We start from the raw sequence: 26,231 nt of genomic DNA on the forward strand, positions 1-26,231 counted from the left end.
GAGAGCCGCCATCTTGATTTTTACTTTTTAAAACTATATGACAACGCCGGTTAACGGCGGTCGCTATGGTTACTATTCGCCCCCATTTTAAAATTTTCTAAATCGTTGGCATGGTTACCAGCCTTGACGTAAAATATTATCATTGCATTCTGGAAGCCGCTCTATCTCTCTCTGTTGGGTCTGGAAGGGCTTAAAGTGGACTTTGGGTAACTTGAATCGAATTTAAAGATTAATGGGTTAAATATTTGAATAGTTAAGTTTATATTGATGATTTTGAAAGATACTTTTAGCCCGTTTATCCGGGCTGCCGATGGGTTTGCTACATATGGAATTTCAGTCGTAATATCGAGATGTGACATTTTCAACATGTCGTTTATAAATCTATTATATTGCGCGTGATGAATGAATCAATGACATCATAGTGATTATATTTAAATTTACAGTGTTGCATAAGTAAGGTTATTTCTAAATATATAAAACGATTGTCACAAAATCTCTGACATCATTGTCACCAAATTTATGACACGATTGTCACAAAACCTATAAAATAATTGTCAAAAAACTATGACATCATGGTCACCAAATCTATGACACGATTGTCACAAAATGTGACACCACTGTCACAAAATCTGACACGATCGTCACCAGATGTGACACCATTTTCACAAAATCGATGAAACGATTGTCACAAAATGGGACACCACTGTCACAAAATCTGACACGACACGATTGTCATACTTATAATATTAACCACTCTATTAACACTTTAGATAATACAATATCAGATCATAGAGAACATTATGATCATCAGAATAATATGACGTTGCCATGATTATCATAGTCATATTTTCTTGTCACACATCGGATATTGGGCAGAATAATATGACTAATAATTATCGTAGCAATGTCTTATTTTCCTGTAACATATGAGATATGTGGCATTCAAAACGTTATCAGATCTTTTCATCATATAATTGACATTTATGAAGACAAATGTGACATTTTCTTCGTAGCAACAATTTTATCATCAGATTCGGTAAGCTCTTTTAGGCACCGAAAATAATTTCCGTTATCATCCGATGATTATTCATCCTTGAGTTACTATGAGAATCCTTGAATTGACTATTAAACTCGCAATACAATAACATAATTTATTGGGATGACAATGCCAAGAACGAATTTGGGTTACTGAAAACCACAATGCCATCTGTGGGCGCTTGTTTTAAAATATTTACTCTTAACACTATAATTGAGAATTTATCAACGACTTATAATGAATTAAAAAATTGAGCAAATTCAGATTTAATTCAAGTTTCTCGAACTAATTAAATAGTGTAATTTAATTTTATCGTAACTGATTAAACGCGTTTACTGGAAAAGCAAAATAAAACATTATTACTAAATGGCGCGAACGCGTATGTTCTTCATAACTTAAATACGTTCTTGGCAATACAAAAATCTCTAAGCAAACCCCAGGTTCAACACATAACCTCACGGGCACAACTCTTTAATTCCACATACCACTTTCTGGGCACAACACTAAATTCAACATATAACCTTCCTAGTACAAATCTAAACTCAACATACCACATTCCGGGCAAATCAATAAACTCAACATACCACTTTCCGGGCACAAATCTAAATTCAACATATAACGTTCCTAGTACAAATCTAAATTCAACATATAACCTCACTAACCGAAATCTAAATTCAAGATATAACTTTACGGACAGAAATCTAAATTCAACATATAACTTTACGGACAGAAATCTAAATTCAACATATAACTTTACGGGCAGAAATGTAAATTCCACATATAACTTTACGGACAGAAATCTAAATTTAACATATAACTTTACAGACAGAAATCTAAATTCAACATATAACTTTACGGACAGAAATCTAAATTCAACCTATAACTTTACGGGCAGAAATCTAAATTCAACATATAACTTTACGGACAGAAATCTAAATTCAACCTATAACTTTACGGGCAGAAATCTAAATTCAACATATAACTTTACGGACAGAAATCTAAATTCAACATATAACTTAACGGACAGAAATCTAAATTCAACCTATAACTTTACGGACAGAAATCTAAATTCAACATATAACTTAACGGACAGAAATCTAAATTCAACCTATAACTTTACGGACAGAAATCTAAATTCAACATATAACCTCACTAACCGAAATCTAAATTCAACCTATAACTTTACGGACAGAAATCTAAATTCAACATATAACTTTACGGACAGAAATCTAAATTCAACATATAACTTTACGGGCAGAAATGTAAATTCCACATATAACTTTACGGACAGAAATCTAAATTTAACATATAACTTTACAGACAGAAATCTAAATTCAACATATAACTTTACGGACAGAAATCTAAATTCAACCAATAACTTTACGGGCAGAAATCTAAATTCAACCTATAACTTTACGGACAGAAATCTAAATTCAACATATAACTTAACGGACAGAAATCTAAATTCAACCTATAACTTTACGGACAGAAATCTAAATTCAACATACTACCGGTAAAACAAAAATGATCCCACACTAACAAACTAAACTCGTAACTTTCTTTTGAATTTGACGCGAAATCTGAAACACGCCATACCTACAATACAACCCGTAATATCTTGACAGTGGCATTCCGAAAACTTAACTCTCTTAAAACCAACTATTATAAGCCATAATAGCAAACGTGACAAGCGGACAGTTTGAAAAGGGCCACCCCAACCCGTCACGTGACGGGACTAAAGTCTAGTATTAAGCGGTTGAAAAAACCGGCCCACCTACCGTGCTAGCCAATATTTCTCCAACAAGTAGTAGTAGTAGTAGTAGTCGTAGTAGTAGAAGCGTCTTCAATCGGGAGTTGTCCGATGAAGCTAGGATAGCGGGTCAATGTAACGCGCTACTCCGGGCGGCGTTGAGCGGGACCAATGCGAAAATCGACTGCGATGGTCTCGTGGAACGGGGAATTGGAGCGACGCGAGCCGACCAGTGAAAACGCTGGCTGCAATCCAGTAAGAGACTTTTACTTCCGGGTTGGTATACGCGCTCGTCCTCGTTACCTCCTTTATTCTCCGGCTGCGGACGGGGGGGGGGGGAAGACAACCCGGCGTTATTTGACGTCCCCCCCCCACGCTCTCTCGCTACGTCGTCTAGGTGACGACCTGGGTTATACCTCTCTCTCCAAAGGGGAATTTCTGGCCTTTTCTAACGCGGGGGTTTTCTGCAAGAAAGAGAGACTGTTTGGGGGGCTTTAGCCTCCGGTTTTCTCTCTTTCGTGGAGCGTGTGGGTTCATCATTGGTGACTGACGTTTCATGATGGGCTGCGTGGGTTTTTCGGTGTGGGTTTGGCTAACGTCACTATTTAGTTTTACACGATTTTTGTCGGCTTTATTTCTTTGGCAGTTTGTTAGTTTCTCATGGAGGGTAGATCATGGTCGTTGAAAGCGGGGGTCCTGGGATTTTGGTCGGCGTTATTGAGGGAAGATCATGGTCCTTGAATGCGGGGGCTCTGGTATTTTGGTCGGCGTTATTGAGGGAAGATCATGGTCGTCGAAAGCGGGGGCTCTGGTATTTTGGTCGGCGTTATTGAGGGAAGATCATGGTCGTCGAAAGCGGGGGGCCCTGGGATTTTGGTTGGCGTTATATTTTTTCGGTTTGGCAGTTTCTCATTGAAACGAAACTAGCTATGGAGAGCGGACCCGGGGCCCCTGTAAAAAATATTTGGTACCTCAGAGAGAGCCGTTATTAATACCTATGATAAACCCAACCTACCCGAGTCTGCACTTGTTCCAGTAATTTGTATCACCTTCCTTAGTCTCTCATCGGGCCCGGGCCCTGGTGGAACAATACCTCCGGGCCCCAAAGAGAGCCGTTATTACTTGATATAGTTATACGTTTACGGAGATAACACTTGGATAAAAGAATTGTTAAAACTTGGCCCTTAGATTGCACGGGCCCCTGTATTTCGACCCTATTTCGTTGGATACCAACTGTAAAATCCATTCCAATACGACACAAGCGCCACCATTACAGTACTTCTTTGGGGTCGGGTTAAAAACTGCTGGCAGTTGTCCACCCAATTCCAAACACGAGAAACAAAGGACTTAAAAGAGCTGAGATTTGCTAAAATACGGTTATTACCCCTGGCGGCAGATATTCAGATTTCAGAAAGAGTATGTGACAACGCATTTACATTTACGTAATAGACAAATAGTGACAGCCAGGTTTCGCTGATTTAAATCATGATTAAAATCGAGATTTAAATCAAGTTATTTTTTAAATCGCCAATTTAAATCACACAATGTGTTTCAATGGGGAAAAATAATTGGCAAAAAATAGGTTCTTAAAGGGAATATAACCTGCAAAGCAATCTTTACGGAAGACCCCTTCAATTTTTCAAATGTCCCTGTACAGTGGCGCCAAACATTTTTAAAGCCGAAGGCAAGAGCGGCCAGAGCTGCAAGCGTTGGTGTTCCACACCAAATACCTAAGGTTATATTCCCTAACGAATGGTTGTGTACGAATTTCATTGGACGAACGTCACGAGCCTTTACGCTGAACGTTTTACGGGCGGGGGAACAATTTCCAAATTTTCCCTTTCCGACGGCAGCAGGCACTAAAGGGTCTAGCAAACGAAAAACGTACACAAGAAAATGCACGACTTTTGACGGGTTGTGTTTGTTGCTCCTAGCTGCCAGCTGGTTTAACTGAAACTAGGGTGGAGTGGCGCTAGTTACGGTTTAAAAACTGTAACCCAAATGTTTTATAATTCGAAATGTATTTGAAGGAATCCACGGAATCGAAGGTGATATCAGAAAAATAAATTTGGATTACGATAGAATCAGAATGGAATCATGGAATCAAATGGAATAAAAGATTTTTGGAATCAACGAGAATCAACCTTAAGATTCCTTGATTCCGAATCTTGTACGCATTTTTCTTAACAAAGTTATCTATCATAACAGTAGTGTATATGATAAAATCATTGTAAAAGACGGTTGGTTCAGTGCACTGTCATACCATTTTATTATAATGTTTCATTATAAGAAGTTTGCAAGAGCATATCCGTATATGTTTCTTTTCATTTTAAGTGATACATATTTTCTATCACAAATCCAATATCGTTGTTTTTTATTTGTTTACACTAGTAACCCCTTGTCTAAAAAAGGTATGATCTAGCTTCTGAAGTCTGGCGTCCGTGGCGCGGCCAATCAAATCAAATATTATCATTAGTTAGTTAATCGAGCATTATCCTATTTTTTAAAGTTTTTCTGAAAATACTTAAGCCGATATCGATATTAGAAAAATAGGCCGATATATCGGTGCATCCCTAGTAAATAATAAATAATTCAGGGTAAATAATTCATGGAAATATACTATTTACCACTTTTCCCATAACGTTATTTAGCACCTGTTAAAAAACCCCGGTTGTACCACCGAATGAAATTTGTATTCCGGCGACAATCCGTCTGTATGAACCCTGCCCGCAAATGGAACCCCATCAAATCTTAACTTTCTCGAAACTCCGCGTATTCTACCTGGCCAAAGTCTGCGTAAACGTCCTACAAACCTCATTTGGCCCTTTCACAAGAAAAAGGGGAAAAAATCGAGCTTTTGATCAATTCAAAACCACGAAATCGCAGCCTCCCCCTTTTGAACGGTTTCTAAAAACGCAAGCGTGAGTTAAACTCCCCCCCGGGGGACGAAATAAACTTGTGTACATGTTTTTCGAGTTACTTGAAATTCCGGTATCTTGCGGAATCGTCAACGTTCTAATTTCCCGGTTGCAAGATGGCGCTTAAAGAGTGCTATTCGCACTAGCAGTGTTGATACTCAGACAGGGTTCATACAACATTTGGAAAATTAATTTCCCTGATATTTCCAGGTTCGAAAGCACCGTATGTTTTCGTTTAATCGAAAAAAAATATATATAATTATTGAGGCGCTTACAGACTCAAACGAATTTCCCTGATATATCCAGGTTTTGGTTAAATATTTAAAATTTCCATGATATCTCCCTGATTTTTTTTGGAAAGAATCTGTTTCACTGATATTTCCAGGTTTGTATGAACCCTGTCAGAGTTATGGCAAATAGTGATTAGCCACTTTGAACATAGTGACCAAAAAGTGGCTAAATAGTGATCAAAACGTCACTAACAATAAACAGTGTATTAAAGTAAAATTACGGCATTAGTAATAGTAACTTTCTTTTTCTTTAAAGTAGTTATTTCTTATATTTTATTAAACATATTTTTAAAGATAATCGACCTCGAAGGAAAAATATACTATTTAAAAATTGAGTTACGATATTTTTGAGTTAAATGAACAATTTTTATTAGTACGGTTCCCTATGAAATTTCACTCTGAAAAATATTTTGGTAGAGAAAACCTAAAAAATTGAAAAAAAAAAAAGTGACTTTTTATGACCAAATTTGAAAAAAAGTGACTTTTAGGGACCAAATTTGAAAACAAAGCGACTTTTAGTGACTGATTTTAAAAGAAAGTGACTTTTAGTGACTTTTAGTTAAAAAAGTGACTAAGTATCAACCCTGCACTAGCCGCTTTGAAGCGCCTCAAGAATTATGTTCAACTATCACTTATGAGAGGCTTAGATTAGGCTTGGTTCATTAAATTTTTTAAGTTAAAACTAAAATTGATTTCACTGAATTTGTTTATAAAACCTCAGCCATACGCGGCTCACTGGTTATATTTACTTAACACGAACGTTATTTACCATTACTTAAACTTTTAAAGGACCAATTTCCTAAATAAAAGGTCTAAAACTTACTAAGCCTCATCATTTAACCGACAACAGGAATCCATACTTCTACTTGGAATGCTTATCGCGGCAGAGTTTCGTCTCGATGTGGCTGACGGTTTTTTTTGGACATGTGAACTTAACAAACAACAACCCGGCCACCTGAATTAATGGCTTTAAAAGTCGCTAGATGACTTGGGCATAAGGTGGTGCCTTGGGTATTAGCCTAGCTGATTATTATTACTATTATATTCCTGCCGACAACAACGGCGCCATTTTGTCAAAATTGTCTCTACGACACTACGCCGGAAATCGACTTCAGCGACGCCAAGTTTGTCCACATTGAACTAAAATTACTCGTGATTTTCCTATTCCCAATATTCACACGTGTGTTTTAAAGCCTGAACAGTAATTCGGGTCCATAGATAAACTTAATAGTGTAGGCATGGAACTAGCGTTGATTAGTTAGATGGTGTAGGCCACCAAAATGTAATAAACCCTTCAAATATAATGTGATTTCTTGTCAAAGAATATAATTAAATTACTTTTCAAAGTTTACTGTTTTCTCGCTATTTGAAGTACGTTGTGGTATTTTGCAATATAAAAAATTTACTCAACTTTTAGTAAGCAAACTAGAAAATAGTAACTGTTAGTAAGCAAATTAGAAAATAGTAAATAATTTATAATTTGCTTACTAAAAGTTACTACTTTATAATTTGCTTACTAACAGTTACTAATTTATAATTTGCTTACTAACAGTTACTAATTTATAACTTGCTTACTAACAGTTACTAATTTATAATTTGCTTACTATCAGTTACTAATTTATAATTTGCTTACTATCAGTTACTAATTTATAATTTGCTTACTAACAGTTACTAATTTTTTAATTTGCTTACTAACAGTTTCTAATTTATAATTTGCTTACTAACAGTTTCTAATTTATAATTTGGTTACTAAAATTGTAAGTAAGCAAAAAAAGTAATTCATTATCAGCACTGCACTATTAGCCACAAACTCATAATTGTCCAAGCAGCTAAATTCCAAGCTTTTCCCCTGCTGGATTTTCCACCTACAAACACTGTCTCAATAAATTTCCTCCAGACGTATTCGAACAAGACCTTCACGTCGTTTTGGACTAGAAAGGGTAATCTTTCACGTTGATTATAAGGATTAGGCAATTTCGAAACGAGGCTAATTTCCCCCCTTCAATCTCGATTTTGTAGGCCCCCCCCCGGAGGAAGTATAGGATCGTTTTTTGGCCAGCGGGTCAAGTTTTCCAGGACGCGTTAAAACGGATTAGTCAATGTCTGACGGACGAAGAAAGGGTTTGATTGTTGTTGGAAATGGGACGCGTAGTAGTAGTTTACCCCCTGTTTACGCATTCGCCGCTAGTTGTTTTCCAACGGGTACAGGTTGTCTGGCCTCGCGGAAGGACGAATTCATTTATTTGGGTTTAGCCAAGGCCTTTTGCTAGCCATCAAATCATCGTTTATATCGGTGTTTCCTACTAGGAATGGTGGTTTTGGCGCTATGGCGTATGATAATTCATACTGTTGTCAAGTGTTTTTAATACTATGATGGGATTACTCGTAACGGTTTATTAGGATTTCACGCTATCGATGGTATAGGCGGACATCATGATCGGTAAGATTCATACTACGATTGTCAATATTCATACTATGATCGGTAAGATTCATACCACGATTGGTAATATTCATACTATGATCGGTAAGATTCATACTACGATCGCTAAGATTCATACTACGATTGGCAATATTCATACTATGATCGGTAAGATTCATACCACGATTGGTAATATTCATACTATGATCGGTAAGATTCATACTACGATTGGCAATATTCATACTATGATCGGTAAGATTCATACTACTATTGGCTATTTACATATAACGATTGGCAAGATTCATACCACGATTTACAAATAACATACCACGATTGACAGAATCATACTACGACTCACATATTACATACCACAATTGGCAGATTTCCCCCTATAATTAGTACTTTTCATACAACATTGCGCAAAGTTTGATAGTTTCTTTCCTAAGAAACGTTTAATATTTTTCCTCCCAAACATATCTTTTCAAAATAAATATACGCAATAAAAATATACGTAAAACGAAACTATTCAAGGTTAAACCATCATTCGAAAACAAAGTAAGTAACGTAATCCGAAGAGGCTATGAAAAGTGGAAAACACTACCAGAAATTCTTAAGAAACAGATAGGGTTAAAAAATCCCGGATGTCAAATGAAAAAGTTGAAAAAAATAAAAAGAGTAAAATATCAGTCGAAATTTCGAGATTCGCGTGAAAATCGTCGGCGCATCAATGACGTCACGCCATTACGTATAAGGGTTTGAAGCCTACGCGCTTCCACGTAAACAGGCACGCGCCGCGCCAGCGCCGACTAGCGGGAATAGTGGCAATTACACCTACGCTCCGTCCTTTAGCGAGAATTAGGGAGAACGTCAGCCTCGGAATCGAGCGACGCTTCAAGGCTGATCTCCCTTTCGATTCAATGTCAAGTTAGCGTAGACGTAAATGGCCTTCGACGAGTCGCGTTACGTAACTTTAACCTGGAAACGGTGATTTTAGCGGGGGATGCCCGTAAAAAGCGCGGTCAAGAGGTGAGATGACTCGAGAGGGTATTTTTAGCCCGAACTTCCCACGCGCCCGCGCGTCATCTTAACCCGAAAAGAACTCTAGTTATAAGGAATGGGGAACAATTCATTTTTATTTGATTTTACGTTAAAGTGACCAAATTAGGTTTATATTTTTCTCCACTTTAGATAGGAAAGTGAAATTGTATTACTTTACACGCAATATCAGAAGTTAATAATATACATGATACGGGGAAGTATCTAAGTAGCGAATAATTTATAATATAATATAATATAATATAATATAATAATATAATATAATAAAAATAAAATATAATATAATATAAAATATAATAAAATATACAATATTAAATTATTTAAAAGATTCAAAATTACTTAATTTTGTAATTTAAATAAATCATTTAAAATATTAATTATTTAATATGCTATACTTTTTATATTATAAATTTTTAATAGGTTTTAATTTAATTAAATCATTTATAATATTATTAATTCTTAAATAAGATTTAATTAAACAAATTTATAGTATATTATTAATTCTTTAATAGGTTTTAATTTAATTAAATCATTTATAATATTATTAATTATTAAATAATATTTAATTAAATCATTTATAGTATATTATTCATTCTTTAATAGGTTTTAATTTAATTAGATCATAGAATATTATGAATTCTTTAATAGGTTTTAATTTAATTAAATAATTTGTAATATGATATATAGTATTAATTATTTAGAACGATATAATTTAATAAAATTGTTTATAATATTAAATCAAGTAATTATTTCAGTTCATTTGATTTTTTTAGGGGGGATTTGAGGACCTTACTGTTAGAAATAAATATATTCTTGTTAAAACTATAGACAAAAAATATAGGCCTATTTTTTTAATATCGATATCGGCCAGTATTGGTTTCGCTTAAGCGGATATTGCCCGATACCGGCATTAGAAAAATATTTTCAGAAAAACATTTAAAAATAGGAAAATTATCGATTAACTGAAAAACTGACTAATAATAATATTTTATTTGATTGTCCGGGCCACGGACGCCAGACTTCAGAAGCTAAATCATACCTTTTTTAGACAAGGGGTTACGATAAAAAACAACGATATTCGATAGTCTTAGTCGATAATTCAAAATAACGGTCAAAAACGCCGCCGCTCAGTTTACTTAAATATTTTCGGCGGCGTAATCGTGGGCCATTTTCGGTATGGAGATACAGGCCGGAAGGCAGGCAAGGCTGCCAGATTACGATAGACTGAAAACGGCCAACTCTCTCAAATGTTTTCGTTTTCAAAACGAAAATTTTGCGGCGTAGCTATCGAATAAGACTATTTGTAAACCTTTTTCGTGAAAAATGAGAATAAAATGGTATGACAGTGTACTGAACCGTCTTTAACAATGATTTTATCATTTACATTATTGTTAATATCGGCTGATATATCGGTGCATCCCTAAACAAAAGTTCAACTCTGAAAAAATTATAGTGTTTGTAAGTCGGAAAATTTTCCGTATTTTTCCGAAAAAAATAAAAAAGTTTTCATTCCATGATTAGTCCTAATATAATTGTTTGCAAATTTAAATAAAACGGCATTTTCACCTAATTTTTTCGAATCTAAAAGTAAAACTAAACCTCTAGACTAGTTTAAACTCATTTTATATCGATAAAAAGTTAATAACATTAAAAACCCTTAAAAAGTAATTTATTTGCGGAAACTTTCCGCATTTTATTTTCCCGGAAAATTAACAACATTAAAAAATTATGTTAAAAAGTAACATTAAAGTATTTAAAAAAAATTGTGGTTTTTAAATAATTTTAGTTTCAGATTGCTGGCGCCATCTGATGCGACTTGGGACATTAAAAATATCGTTACTCCTGTAAAGGAATCATCCCCCCTTGACAAATGTGGCTCATAGTCTTATAATGTGGATCAGTTTATTCCCCAAAGAAATAGACGAAAAATTTAAATTGAAAACGCATTTGGATGATTCACATCCGGTGCCGGCTGCCGTAATCATTCGCTACCCAATGAAAAGGCAAATATCCTGGAAGCCGCGTACACAAATGGCACCGAATTCTCGGTAGAATATGGCGTAATTATCCTGACCATACCCTGACTCTACCCCAGTCAACACACCTTCCATTGGAATACAACAAAAGAACGTTAACCCCGGCGCGAAAACGATTAGCCAGCCCACGGAGACTTGCCAACCCTTTCAGCCCCTAAAATGCACGCTTCAGTACGTTCATAGTTCCTCTATGGTACCTTTCATATCAATAGCTAGCGTCAAGAATGCATATTTTTTATACTTGGTGAGAATTACGACTATCCGCGGCATAACGAAAGGGGGAAGGAAACGAGAGGGGGTAGGAATAAAGAAAGGGGGAAGGAAACGAGAAGGGGAGGAATAACGAAAGGGGGGGAGGAATCGGTCCTCGGAGCCACGAAAGGGGGGAAGGAAACGAGGGGGGAGGTATGACGTCATTGGCCAGAGGGGCTTCGGGGAAGACCGTCACCGGCGTGCCTCGGAAGACGTCAGATTTAGGGAACCAATGTGGTACAGCGCCGATTTGATTGATTTGTCAGGGGAGGAGCTTACTGTTGGAGCGTGAGGGGGATTGGCTGTTCATTGTGGAAAACGAGTGTCATGACCCCTTACGGCACCTCGAGGGGAAAATAACTCGCGGAAAATGTGTACACCAGATTACACATTTCAAGAGATTACTTAAAAAATTACAGATTACCAAAGGTTACGAGGGGTTACTTATTTCGAGTAATCCAAATAATATTATTAGAGATTACGCGAGATTCATTATGATTACTGATATTTCGCGAGATTCATTATGATTACTGATATTTCGCGAGATTCATTATGATTACTAGAGATTACTGATTACGGATATTACCTGATATTATTATGGAATATTACTTGAGATTACTATTATCTCCTGGGATTACCCGAGGGATTACCTAACGAGTGTACACCAGATTACTCAGGTTATTTCCCCTCGCATCCTGCCTTTTATTCAAGGCCGCCATCTTAAACAAATTTCCTTGTAGGAATATTCTAATATTGCGAACCGTCAAGGACTGTCTACGCTGACAACTAATATATTAGAAATATTGCAGTCAGTATTAACATTAGCCTAACCTGATACTTAATATACGAAATAAAAGTATAAAACGAAATCAAAACCACCTTTACCAACGCTATCAGCTAAAAATTATTTAAATAAACCTGAATAAAATATGAATTCAAATATATAAACTCACAATAACCCTTTAGTACCAATATTAAAATATGCATTACTACCAGATAACTAAAAAAACCCACAACAAGTGGCAGTACAGCGTGGTTACTTGAAAAAAACCTAACCTGACACCAAATATTAATAAAATACCAATTTTTACCCGTTTAAGACGCGCTATCAGGTAAACCACGACCAAACTATGCCAATATAGCCCACTGTAACTGTCACAATAGCGCTAATATTGACATATCGACAGTAGCAATAGTCAGGGAGTTAAAATCCGCGAAAAAATAAGCGAGTGGTAGCAGAGCGTGGTTTATGATCGACAACTGCAACTGTCACAATAAGGCTAATATTGAACCATCGACCATAGCTATAGTCAGCGAGTTAAAAGTCGTTGAAAAAAAGCGTGTGGTAGCAGAGCGTGGTTTACCATCGGATAAACAATCAAAGCTAACCCGACACTCAATCTCACAACGAAACGGGCCTTTATCCGCCTTTAAACGCGCTATCAGTTAACAGTCGATGTAAAACGACGCGACTATCCCAACCCCACAGCCTAAAACACGCCCTATGGTCAACTGCAACCGTCCTTAATCGAGGCTAAGTCTAGTGACGCGACAGAGTAGCTTGACAGCGAGTTCAAGAACCGGCCTGGAAAACCTTGGCGTTTTTTTAACGGAGGCGAAGCGTGCCTGCTATCCCAATGACCGACCTTGACTCACGGTGGCGACGCCGAGCGGCGTTCGGGGATAATGTACTTGTATCCTCTCTCTCTCAATGTGCGGAGTCTAATTGCTCTCTCGCAGTGCGTTCAACTTTTAGGATGGAACGAGAACTTTCGCTTTCGAAGGAAATTGAACTTTGCTAAACTATTTATTTCATTTTGTTGTTTCATTTTTTGGGCCGAACGGTGGCGCTTGTTATTGTGAAAGTACGCCGTACTAATTACACTAAATAATGGTTTTGGCTTCTGAGAATTCATCGATGTAATCACTCGATTCAGGTTTTTTACTTTCTTTCTGCAGTTTAGTAGGTATGATTAAATTAATTTACGGTTAAGAACTTCGGTTAATTAAATTTATCAAATAAAATTAATTTTTAATATTATATTAATGTGAATAAATTAATAATATAAATAAATCATTATCATATTAAAATTAAATAATCATTATCATATTAAAATTAAATAATCATTAACATATTAATATAAATAAAACATTAACATATTAAAATTAAATAATCATTAACATATTAATATAAATAAAACATTAACATATTAATATGAATTAATAATTAATATGAATAAATCATTAACCTATTAATTTGAATTAATTATGAATATAAATAAATCATTAACATATTAATATGAACTAATCATTAATATATTATTATGTATTAATTATTAATATAATATAGATCGTTAATATGAATAAATCACAAACATATTAATATGAATAAATCAATAACATATTAATATTAATTAACAATTAATACGAATAAATCGTTAACATATTAATTAATCATTAATATGAATAAATCATTAACATATTAATTAATCATTAATATGAATAAATCGTTAACATATTAATATGAATTAACCATTATATTAATATGAATTAATCATTATATTAATATGAATTAATCATTATATTAATTTGAATTAATCATTATATTAATATGAATTAATCATTATATTAATATGAATTAATCATTATATTAATATGAATTAACCATTATATTAATATGAATTAATCAGTAATATATAAAAAATGAATAAGGGTTTAAGCTGAAACCAGTGGTTTCAACTGGGTGATAAAAACTCCTCAAACAGGGTAAAACTAAAAAACCCGTTTTCAATAGTTACTGTAAATGAAAATTGTAAGTGAGGTCAATGTTATGGCATGCTAGAAAAACTTTCAAATACTGTATAAAAACCACAATCAGAGTAAAACCATGTTCGTCATTAAAGTTTATATTTCAAAATAAACCGAATTAAATTAAATACAACAATTGTTATATTAAATATTTTAATATTGTAAAAAGTTAAAATTAATTTTGAAACTTCAATAGTTAATTTTCCATACTAATTATTACTATAAGTTATTAATAGAATTAACCAAAAAATTAGAAAACAGATAAAACAAATATGATAACATAAATAAATGAACATATTTCACTGTGCTAATAAACTAAATGTTTTGTTAATAATCAGCTAGGCTAATACGGATACCCAAGGCACCACCCTAGGCCCAAGTCATCAAGCGACTTTTATTGCTGTTAATTCAGGTGTCCGGGTTACAACGCGTAGGAGGGTGGTGGCAAGCCCTTCATAAACAATTTGTATGTATTAATAAATCGGCAATAAGTACTTAAATAATCATACTGTGTTAATAAAGTAAAAACCAATATCACGTAACTAATAAACTGAAAACGAATCTAAACAAAAATATAATTTTAGTGTGTTAAAAACCAATATCATCGGAATAAAAAAACTTAAACGAATGTTACCCAGCTAATCAATAGAAAATTAATCTTAATAAATTAAAAACTAAGATCGCCATAGCAATATAATAGAATTAAAAGTGACCGTGGAAATAAAATAAATGAAAGTTCATCGTGTCAATACACTAAAATCAAAGATCAAAATGGCAATAAACTAAAACCAAAGGCCAACCTGGAAAATTGGCAATAAACTAAAACCAAAGGACAACCTGGAAAATTGGCAATAAACTAAAACCAAAGGTCAACCTGGAAAATTGGCAATAAACTAAATTCAAAGGCCAACCTAGAAAATTGGCAATAAACTAAAATCAAAGGTCAACCTGAAAAATTGGCAATAAACTAAAATCAAAGGTCAACCTGGAAAATTGACAATAAACCGAGGGGCAGGTCACTTCCATTTTGGGTGCGTCTTAATCATACTAAAATGACTAAATCAGGGTAATCGTGATTATATCAGGGTAATCAAGATTAAAAAATCTAATCAAGATTAGAAAATCTAATCACGATTTAAACGAGATTTAATCATTCTAATCATGATCTAATCTTTTTAATCAGGATTTAATCATTTAAACGATATTTAATAATTCTAATCATGATCTAATCTTTTTAATTAGATTTAATCATTTTAATCACGATTTAATCAATATAATCGGCCGAATCGAGAATTTATCATTAAAATCAAAACTAAAGTACGATATAATCATAATAATCACGATATAAATTTTTAATCAGGATTTAATCATTTTAAACAGATTTAATCATTTTAATCATTTAATCATGATTAAATCAGATTTAAACATTCTAATCATGATTAATCGTGATTTAATCAACTTAATCGTGATTAAATTGAACTTAATCAAAATAATCACAATTACATCGGATTTAATCTTTTGAGGGGTGCGTCGTTAATCAAGGAAGTGACCTGCCCCTCGTAATAAACTAAAATCAAAGGTCAACCTGGAAAATTGGCAATAAACTAAAATCAAAGGTCAACCTGGAAAATTGGCAATAAACTAAAATCAAAGGTCAACCTGGAAAATTGGCAGTAAACTAAAATCCAACTTCACCATCGCAATAAACTAAAAAAAGTTCACCATCGCAATGAACTAAAATGAAAGTTCATCATGTCAATAAACTGAAAACTAACTTCACATTGACAATAAACTAAAAACCAACTTCACATTGGCTTTAAACTAAAAACTAACTTCACATTGGCTTTAAACTAAAAACAAACTTAGCATTGGCAATAAACTGAAAACCAACTTCACATTGACAATAAACTAAAAACCAACTTCACATTGGCTTTAAACTAAAAACAAACTTAGCATTGGCAATAAACTGAAAACCAACTTCACATTGACAATAAACTAAAAACCAACTTCACCGTGGCAATAAACTTAAAACCAACTTCGCATTGGCAATAAACTAAAAACCAACTTCACATTGACAATAAACTAAAAACCAACTTCACCGTGGCAATAAACTAAAAACCAACTTCGCATTGACAATAAACTAAAAACCAACTTCGCATTGACAATAAACTAAAAACCAACTTCACCTTGGCAATAAACTAAAAACTAACTTCACAATGAAAACAGCTATAAACAAATTTTACCGTGGCAATAAACTAAAAACCAACTTCACCTTGGCAATAAACTAAAAACAAATTTCACCGTGCAAATAAACTAAAAACGAATCTCACCAAAAATAAGGAGAATATTGGTCGAAACAAAACGTCGAATTATAATCCAAAAATAGGCAGCGAGTGTCGAGCGCGTCGAACTTTTCCTGGCAATGACGAAACTCAAAATGGCGTCGTCAGGTTCATTCTCAAACCAAAACACAAAAGTTCAACAGACGATTTTCCACTGCCCCGGCGCCAGCCAAATGATGCCTACCTCCCCGCTGTACGCTGCAGGTAATCCTCTCTCTCTCACACGCCGTCAGAGGGGGGTGACGCACCACTTGGGCCGGGGGGAAAGTTGCGATTGTACATTGTAACACGTAATTTTGTACATCAATCTACAGGTAGCTTTAGAAATGAAATTTGATGGGAACTAGCGTAATTACTTGATCTTGATATTTGTGGTTGGGTTGGGTTTCATTTGAATTACATTAAGTTATAATTATGGAAATTAAATATCAAAGTTTACAAGTACACTATAAAAATTATTAAATTATAACTTTTATACTAATCGGAGTATTAAGAATATCTTATACTCAGTGTGATTAAAACGATTTATTTTAAACGTGATTGTTGATTTAGTTCGGTTTTTAATTAAAACTTGATTGATCTTTATTTAATGACTTTGCCCGTATAAATGATATTTTTATATCAGTTTAAATTAATTAAAATTAAATAGTATTTGTAATTCGGTTTCTTTTAAATTGGTATTGTTATAGGAAACTTTGGAAAATATTGGATATAACTAAAATTAAATCAATCGCCGATTATAAACAATTTAATTTAAATAACTATAATTTTTAATTCAAAAGCGTATATTTTGTGTATGAAAACTACAAAATCAAATTGTTCATTACGAAATTAATGTCCAAATCTTGTTTACGTCGCGTTGTTTAGAGTTTTCCCAAAGATAACAAACTTAGGATTTTTTATTCCCAATATTCGCCAAACTTCCATCAAGAAAGATTTAACTCAGATTTGGGCGACTGACGTCACAGGCGTCCTATAATCCGATTGGCGGTCGGGGGAGCCTCCCGTTTTATTAAAAGTAGAAGTCAATGACATTTCTGTTTCGTCCGAAACTCTTGGGAAGACTAGTTTCACTCGAGATATTTCGTTGGGGGGCTAGTGAATAAGGTGACCTAATAAACTGACTGCATTTTTTGGGGTTCGTTCCTACTGAGGGGGGCGTTAGAGGACCTAAAGGGTTGAATAGCGAAAAGCAGGATTTCGGCAAGGTTGCCAGAGATGCTGCTAATATGGGATTTTGGTGGAAGAAGCGACTGCGAAATTACTTGAGGAAATTTTATTTATTTAACGGGCTTTTCAAGCAAATCGTTGTTGAAATATAAAACGATTGAAATTATCAAATATTCTCAGATTTTTTGTCCGGTTTTCTTTAGAAGGATGATTTATTTTAAAACATTTTTTTTACCAATATCTAAAAATTAAATAATTTCTAAATTTCATTATTAAAATAATTAAATAAAAACGTAGTTTTGGATTAATTAAAAAAATTACCAGTATTTAAAGGTTTTAAAAAATTCATGAAAATATATGAACTAAAGATTAAATGTTTTTATTTATGGTATTCTTAAAGGGAAGGTGAACTTCGGTATTTTTGTTGCGTTCAAATATTGCGCGATTGAAATTTTGCAATATTATGTAATTTTCGGTTTATTTTTAAATGACGGATTATTTTTAAGACACTTTTTACCAATATCTTAAAATTGAATAATTTATAAAATTAATTATTAAAATAATTAAATAAAAACATTGTTTCGGATTAATTTGAAAAATTACCAGTATATAATAATTTGGAAATTCGTGAACAAATTTAATTAACGATATTCTTAAATTTAGTGTGAACTTCGATAGCTTTGTTTGATGTTCAAATATTACGAGATTACATTTTTTTACCAATGCCTTAAAACTTAATAAAAAAACGTTATATTTAAAAAAAATTACCAGTACAGGGTTGCCACAAAATTTTCAGATTCAAATTCCCGGTTTTCCCTGACCATTTTAACAGATTTTCCCTGACTTATTAAGGCTAAAATTTTTCCATGACATAAAAATTTTGTAATTCATAACAATATATGAAGTAATTTATTTGTCGATTTTAATTGATGGTATTCTTAAAGGGAATAAGAACTTCCATATTTACGATGGATCAGCAAATTTTACATTTCACCAGGATTATTATAGGCTAAGGTTAATTGGCGCTAGTTTCGTTAAAATACAGTAGCAGACGACTTTTCTATTTAATTTCAATTCCCTTTAAAGGAAATATGAAATGTTTATTTTGAGAGTAGACCACCCGAAGTTTTCGGACGCTATCAGAACTGAGATCGCCTTTTGCGATGAAAGAAAAAATGTTGTTAGATAATATTTATTTTTATCGCATCTTTATATCATAAGGAACATAATACAATAAGTATGACTCTTCCTATCATTTTAATGCCAGTTTTCTGGCAGAATATTTTTTCGACACTGATGCTCTAGCCGCGCTCCGACTTGGCCTTTTTTAGACCCTAGGGGGCTCTGAACTGAGCAATACCTAGATAATTTTGGTTGCTTATCATACTTATAGCTATTATGGTAATACCCATAAATATGACATTTTTAGACACTAATTCAGGGTTGGCTGATTGAAATCAATTTGATTTAAAGTGTTATTAAAATCAAGATTTAAATCAAGTGATTTTTTAAATTGTTGATTTAAATCGTTATTAAAATCAAGTGATTTTTTTAAATTATTGATTTAAATCGCTATTAAAATCAAGTGATTTTTTAAATTGTTGATTTAAATAGTTATTAAAATCAAGATTTAAATCAAGTGATTTTTTAAATTGTTGATTTAAATCACATAATGTATTCAAGATTAGCTAACTGATGAAGTAAATTATCCGTTAATTATACAGGAAAAAGCCATTAAATGTATAAAAATCCATAAATTCAATTGGGGATGCACCGATATATCGGCCTATTTTTCTAATATCGGTATCGGTAGGAATCCATACCCAGTGGCGTAAATAGCGCCCAAGAACTATGGGCCCCCAAACGTGTATGATTAAAATCGGTGCTATTTAAAAAGGACCCGAGTTGTTTTTCGCGGGGGGGCCCCGGAGTTCCTAGTTACGCCACTGTCCATACCTCTACTTGGAATGCTTATCGCGGCAGATTTTCGTCTCGATGTGGCTGACGGTTTTTTTGACGTCACTTATGTTAACTTAACAAACAACAACGTGAGAGGGGAGCGCGCCCAGAGGGGATTTTGTCTCTCGATTTGTGATAGAAAATATGTCTCACGTAAAATTAAAAGAAGCATATTCGGATATGCTCTTGCAAATTTCTTTTAATGAAAAATGAGAATAAAATGATATGACAGCGTACTAAACCGTCTGTTACAATGATTTTATCATATACACTACTGTTATGACAGATAACTCTGTTAATATCGGCCACGAATAGCCGATATATTAGTGTATTTAAAGGCAACGAATCAGCGCCATCTACGAGCTAAGAAGTGCCACGTCAAACGCCACCTTGGTGGTTTCCTAGGCGACGAATCAGCGCCATCTACGAGCTAAGAAGTGCCACGTCAAACGCCACCTTGGTGGTTTCCTAGGCGACGAATCAGCGCCATCTACGAGCTAAGAAGTGCCACGTCAAACGCCACCTTGGTGGTTTCCTAGGCGACGAATCAGCGCCATCTACGAGCTAAGAAGTGCCTCGTCAAACGCCACCTTGGTGGTTTCCTAGGCGACGAATCAGCGCCATCTACGAGCTAAGAAGTGCCTCGTCAAACGCCACCTTGGTGGTTTCCTAGGCGACGAATCAGCGCCATCTACGAGCTAAGAAGTGCCTCGTCAAACGCCACCTTGGTGGTTTCCTAGGCGACGAATCAGCGCCATCTATGAGCTAAGAAACGCATCTCTCCATTTTAAAAAAGAAAAAGATTCAATTTGGTAATTTAAACAAAACTTGACAATGGTAAAACCAATGAACATTCCGCCATAAAATAAAACCTTCAACATACGACTTCCTTGAAATTATTTAATCGCTTCCTATTTGCGAGCCAAAAAAATGTAATTTACCAGCAAAGAATAAAGATGTTACAAAATTGAAGAAAAAAAGAGCATTGTCTGAGCAGTTTTAGCTCGCGTTAATTGGGTTGGAACGGGAAGACTGCGGGTGAACGGACGAAAACACTAGTCAACAAAACGTCTTTTAAAAAACCATATTTTGGGTTATTTTTAACCAAAAACTTCAACTCTATTTCCTACCCCTTTCGACACTTAAATGGAGCGCCGTTCCTTAAAGTGAAGCGAAGCTCGCTATTAATTTTCTTCTAGTGTTGTAAGTCGGAATATTTTCAGTATTTTTCCGAAAAAAGGTTTCATACCATGATTAGTCTAAGTGTCTAACAGGGTTTCCACAAAAATTTCAGATTCAAAGTCCCTGACCATTTTAACAGATTTCCCCTGACTTATTAAGGTCCAAATTATTCTTATATATTTTACTTTTATCAGAAGTTAATAAATTTAGATGAACATATATTTCAGTAAAAAAATTATTGCAATGTTGAAAAAATTAGCCGAACATTCAAGGAAATAAATGATAATCAAAGAATTTGTCAAAGATCTAGAGCAGGGTTCGTAGAAAATTTCCGGAATAAAATTCCCTGACATTTCCAGGTTTTCCCTGACTAAATTGACAAATTTCCCTGACCATTTTTGTAGAATAAATTTATGTTTTGAGGTAAAATCTTGAAAAATGTTAATTATGTATTTTTAAGACATTTTTCAAAAATTTATTTTCCGGATTTATTTTTGGCGTCATTTTAAAATGCCCTTGCTATTTCGGACCATTATAAATTTCCCTGACTATTCCCTGATCATTGTGAATCATTTTCAAATTCCCTGACTTTTCCAGGTTTTCCAGGTATTCCAGGTCGTGTACTAACCCTGTAGAGTTAAATTACCTTCAAAAAGTGCCAAGATAAAATTGAATTCCCTGACTTTTCCCTGAATTTTTACCAATTCTTAAAATTCCCTGACATTTCCCTGACTTTTTAGGCCCATTTTTAAATTCCCTGACTTTTACATGACGTGTGGCAACCCTGTCTAATACATTGTTTGCAAATTTAAATAAAGCGGCATTTTCGCCTCATTTTTTCGAATCTAAAAGTAAAACTAAACCTCTAGAAACTGATTAACAATGTAACACTATTAATGTTTTGTAGTATGTTTACTGATATTAGACATTTTATATCGATAAATAGTTAAAAACCATTAAAAACCCTTAGAAAGTAATTTATGTTTCAATTTTTTATTTTCGTCTCTATTATTTATTTTCATTATCCCGGAAGCTACACTTTGATCTTAGCCAGAAATCTAAAAAGGTCCATTATATCAGTACACAGGTTGAAATTTAAAAATTGGTTGCAAGGGACCTTAGATTGCTACGCTCACTACGCTCCAATAAACAACTTTCAGAAATTCAGTTCGAAAACAAGAGCAGTTATTTATAGTAAAATAATAAAAACCCACTTAATATATTTCAAAAAGTCGGTTTGGAAAATACAGGGTGTTTTAATCGAGTCGGTCGTGGCATAAACCGTTATAAATTCCAAATATAATTAAGATTGTAATTAAATTTTCAATTCGCAAGGTGATAAAAATTATTAAAAAATCCTTTCTAAATTACGTTGTTTTAATACTCCAATGCAAACGTAATTGAGGTTAGACTTAGACCACTGAACTATAGTATTTGAAAATATTGTAACCCTTTGCCTACAAGTGGCTTTTCAACAGTTAAAGGGACTATGAACTAGATAAAAAAAATATCTGCTAACGCTACGACTTGTTTCTAAGGTAACTAGCGCCAATCAGCTTGGTGACGGAAAATTGAAATTTGTTAATCAACCATAACCATGGAAGTTCATACTCCCTTTAACACTTCAAATTATTTATTTACTAAACAATAATTAATTCGTTGTATAAATTATTATTTAATTCGTTTTATAAATTAATATTTAATTCGTTTTATAAATCAATATTTAATTAGTTTTATTAATTAATATTTAATTAGTCTTATAAATTAATATTTCGTTTTATAAATCAATATTTAATTAGTTTTATAAATTAATATTTAATTAGTCTTATAAATTAATATTTCATTTTATAAATAAATATTTAATTAGTTTTAAAAATTAATATTTAATTAGTTTTATAAATCAATATTTAATTAGTTTTAATAATTAATATTTAATTAGTCTTATAAATTAATATTTCGTTTTATAAATCAATATTTAATTAGTTTTATAAATTAATATTTAATTAGTCTTATAAATTAATATTTCGTTTTATAAATCAATATTTAATTAGTTTTAAAAATTAATATTTAATTAGTTTTATAAATCAATATTTAATTAGTTTTATAAATCAATATTTAATTAGTTTTATATATCAATATTTAATTAGTTTTATAAATTAATATTTAATTCGTTTTATAAATTAATATTTAATTAGTTTTATAAATCAATATTTAATTAGTTTTATAAATCAATATTTAATTAGTTTTATATATCAATATTTAATTAGTTTTATAAATTAATATTTAATTCGTTTTATAAATTAATATTTAATTAGTTTTATAAATTTATATTTAATTTGTTTTATAAATTAATATTTAATTAGTTTTATAAATTAATATTTAATTAGTTTTATAAATTTATATTTAATTTGTTTTATAAATTAATATTTAATTCGATTATAAATTAATATTTGATTGGTTTAAAAAATTAATGCTTAATTCGTTTTATAAATTAATGTTTAATTCATTTAATTAATATGTAATGCATTTAATATGTAATTCATTTAATTAATATGTAATGCATTTAATATGTAATTCATTTAATTAATATGTAATTCAATTAATTAATATTTAACTCATTTAATTAATATGTAATTCATTTTTTAATCAATATGTAATTCATTTTTTAATCAATGTGTAATTCATTTTCAATTAATATTTTTGAAAATATAGGATTTTATAGGAATTATAGGACATCTGGGGGCCATGAATAAACGCTTAAAAATGATCAAAAAACTATACTGCAGTTTGTGATTCCCGCAATTTGAAACACCCTGTGTACGCTAATAGCGGAAAAACTAAATCGAAATTTTTTACGGCACACTAACGTAAGTATAATAATTTCGGTGATTTGAAATAAATGGATATTTTTGGAATGTAAAACAGGTCGAAAATAAAATCGATAATAACAATTATGCAAAAAAATACACACCGGTTTATTTGACCAAAGCAACGGCGATAACGCGAAAGCACCATTGAATTTGCACTAAAGCATCCTTGGAAAACGCCCCTAGCTTTCCCGCGTGACACCAAAGCTCCCGGGAAAAGCCATCACTACAAGCGAGAACGACGCTTCGAATACGCGCCAAGTCACCGGATACCAGTTCGTTATTTGAGCCGTAAGCAGCCCGCACTCGATCGGCTGGCATCCGCTTCGGTGTCGAGTGGGGGTCCCCGGGACGGCGCGCGTTATAGATTTTCGACCCGCTAACCCGGTTTTGAGGCCGGGGAGTACCTGATCACGTGATGCTCGGTCTATTCCGTGACCCCGGTTGACGCCCGCGAAAGCACGTAGGCCGCCCGCGATGAAATTCATTCTAAGTTCTTCGTTTAATGGCTTGACTCGAAAACGGACAATTTCTCTACGAGACACGGGATTATTTCTACCGTTTTTGGTATAAAGTATCCCATTCAAATAAATGTTATTCAACAGCTGTGCAGTTAAGATAGACTTTATATTAGGGGTGCACCGATAAATCGGCCAATTTTTCTAATACCGGTACCGGCCTATATCGGCTTAAGTAGGTAATATGCAGCTGGGATAGAATAGATTTATAGTTTAGTTTGAATAATACTATTTTAAGTTGGTAATATGCAGCTAGGATAGACTAGATTTATAGTTTAGTTTGAATAATACTGATTTTAGTAGGAAATATGCAGCTAGGATGGACTAGAATTATAGTTTAGTTTGAATAATACTAATTTAAGTTGGTAATATGCAGCTAGGATAGACTAGAATTACAGTTTAGTTTGAATAATACTATTTTAAGTTGGTAATATGCAGCTAGGATTTATTGCAACTACAGTTTAGTTAAGTAGGATCACAACTTTTTGAGAATGAATCAAATATTGGTGGGATGATAAATACTATTGTTTATAAAGTACATTGGTATAATTCTGACTAAAAATTATATTTTGAATGTTTTATACTATATGTAGTTAATTACTCTATTTAGAGTAAATTAGAGCGAATTATACTATTTATAATTAATTATATTATTTAAAGTAAATTATACTATTTATCGTGAATTGTACTATTTTTGAATTATACTATTCAGTGTGAATTTTACTATTTAGAATAAATAATACTATTTAGAGTGAATTATACTACTTAAGAGTGAATTATACTACTTAAGAGTGAATTATACTACTTAAGAGTGAATTATACTACTTAAGAGTGAATTATACTACTTAAGAGTGAATTATACTACTTAAGAGTGAATTATACTACTTAAGAGTGAATTATACTACTTAAGAGTGAATTATACTACTTAAGAGTGAATTATACTATTCAGAGTGAATTTTCCTATTCAGAGTGAATTTTACTATTCAGAGTGAATTTTACTATTTAGGAGTCGATTATAGTGTAGATATTTTTCACAGTGAATTAAAGGAATCGAGTTCTTTAAGAGCAAATGATACTTTTCCAAAGTGTACAATACCATTTGCTGATAAGTGCGGAGTTAATTTTAATTGCGCTGTCGCGTGACAACACCATTGAAGGTCGCCTTAAGTTAATTTCTTTTGTGGGTTCTACGAGCATCAAAACAAAATGAATAAAAAATAATATTTTTGACTGTTAAGAAGAAATAACGGCGAATGGGGTCCAAAACCGAGAGCGAGTGCTTTCGTCGGGGCGTTGAAAAACGGGGGAAACTCTGGTGGAATGGAGTGGAAAGTGAAAGGAGAGCCGTCTGAGTCGAACGGAGAAATCGATATTTGGGGGAATGTGGGTTACTGGGCCTCCGGAGTCCCTCCCGCTTCTGGTCATCAACAGGTTACCTCCATTCCAACTCCTGACTGCCACTAATAAGATCATACTCTTATAACGATAACTGTACTACTTAAGAATCTTACTATATTAGACATCATTTTTCCGTGAAACTTTATCCTATCACCAGTATGAATGCTACTGTGAACCGCATGAATGCTACTGTGAACAGTATGAATGCTACGGCGAACAGTATGAATTCT

The 26,231-nt window shown here is 33.2% G+C and overlaps 1 protein-coding gene across 6 annotated transcripts in view; it reads right to left on the bottom strand.

Annotated features, from left to right (window-relative positions):
• LOC149958402 (SIN3-HDAC complex-associated factor) overlaps positions 1 to 26,231 on the bottom strand; it is a 55,624-nt gene that overhangs the window by 13,410 nt on the left and 15,983 nt on the right. Inside the window, exon 1 of one of the 6 annotated variants that reach the window (XM_090165824.1) lies at positions 16,896 to 17,076. The exons of the other annotated variants lie outside the window; for them this stretch is intronic. The gene's annotated coding sequence lies outside the window, so the exon portion shown is untranslated. Of the gene's footprint in view, positions 1 to 16,895; positions 17,077 to 26,231 lie in introns of those variants that run through there. 6 annotated transcript variants of the gene reach the window in all.

The sequence above is a fragment of the Leiobunum rupestre genome, chromosome 2 (genome assembly GCF_980474605.1).
Source record: "Leiobunum rupestre chromosome 2, qqLeiRupe1.1.hap1, whole genome shotgun sequence".
In the NCBI taxonomy this organism is placed as follows: Eukaryota; Metazoa; Arthropoda; class Arachnida; order Opiliones; family Sclerosomatidae; genus Leiobunum; species Leiobunum rupestre.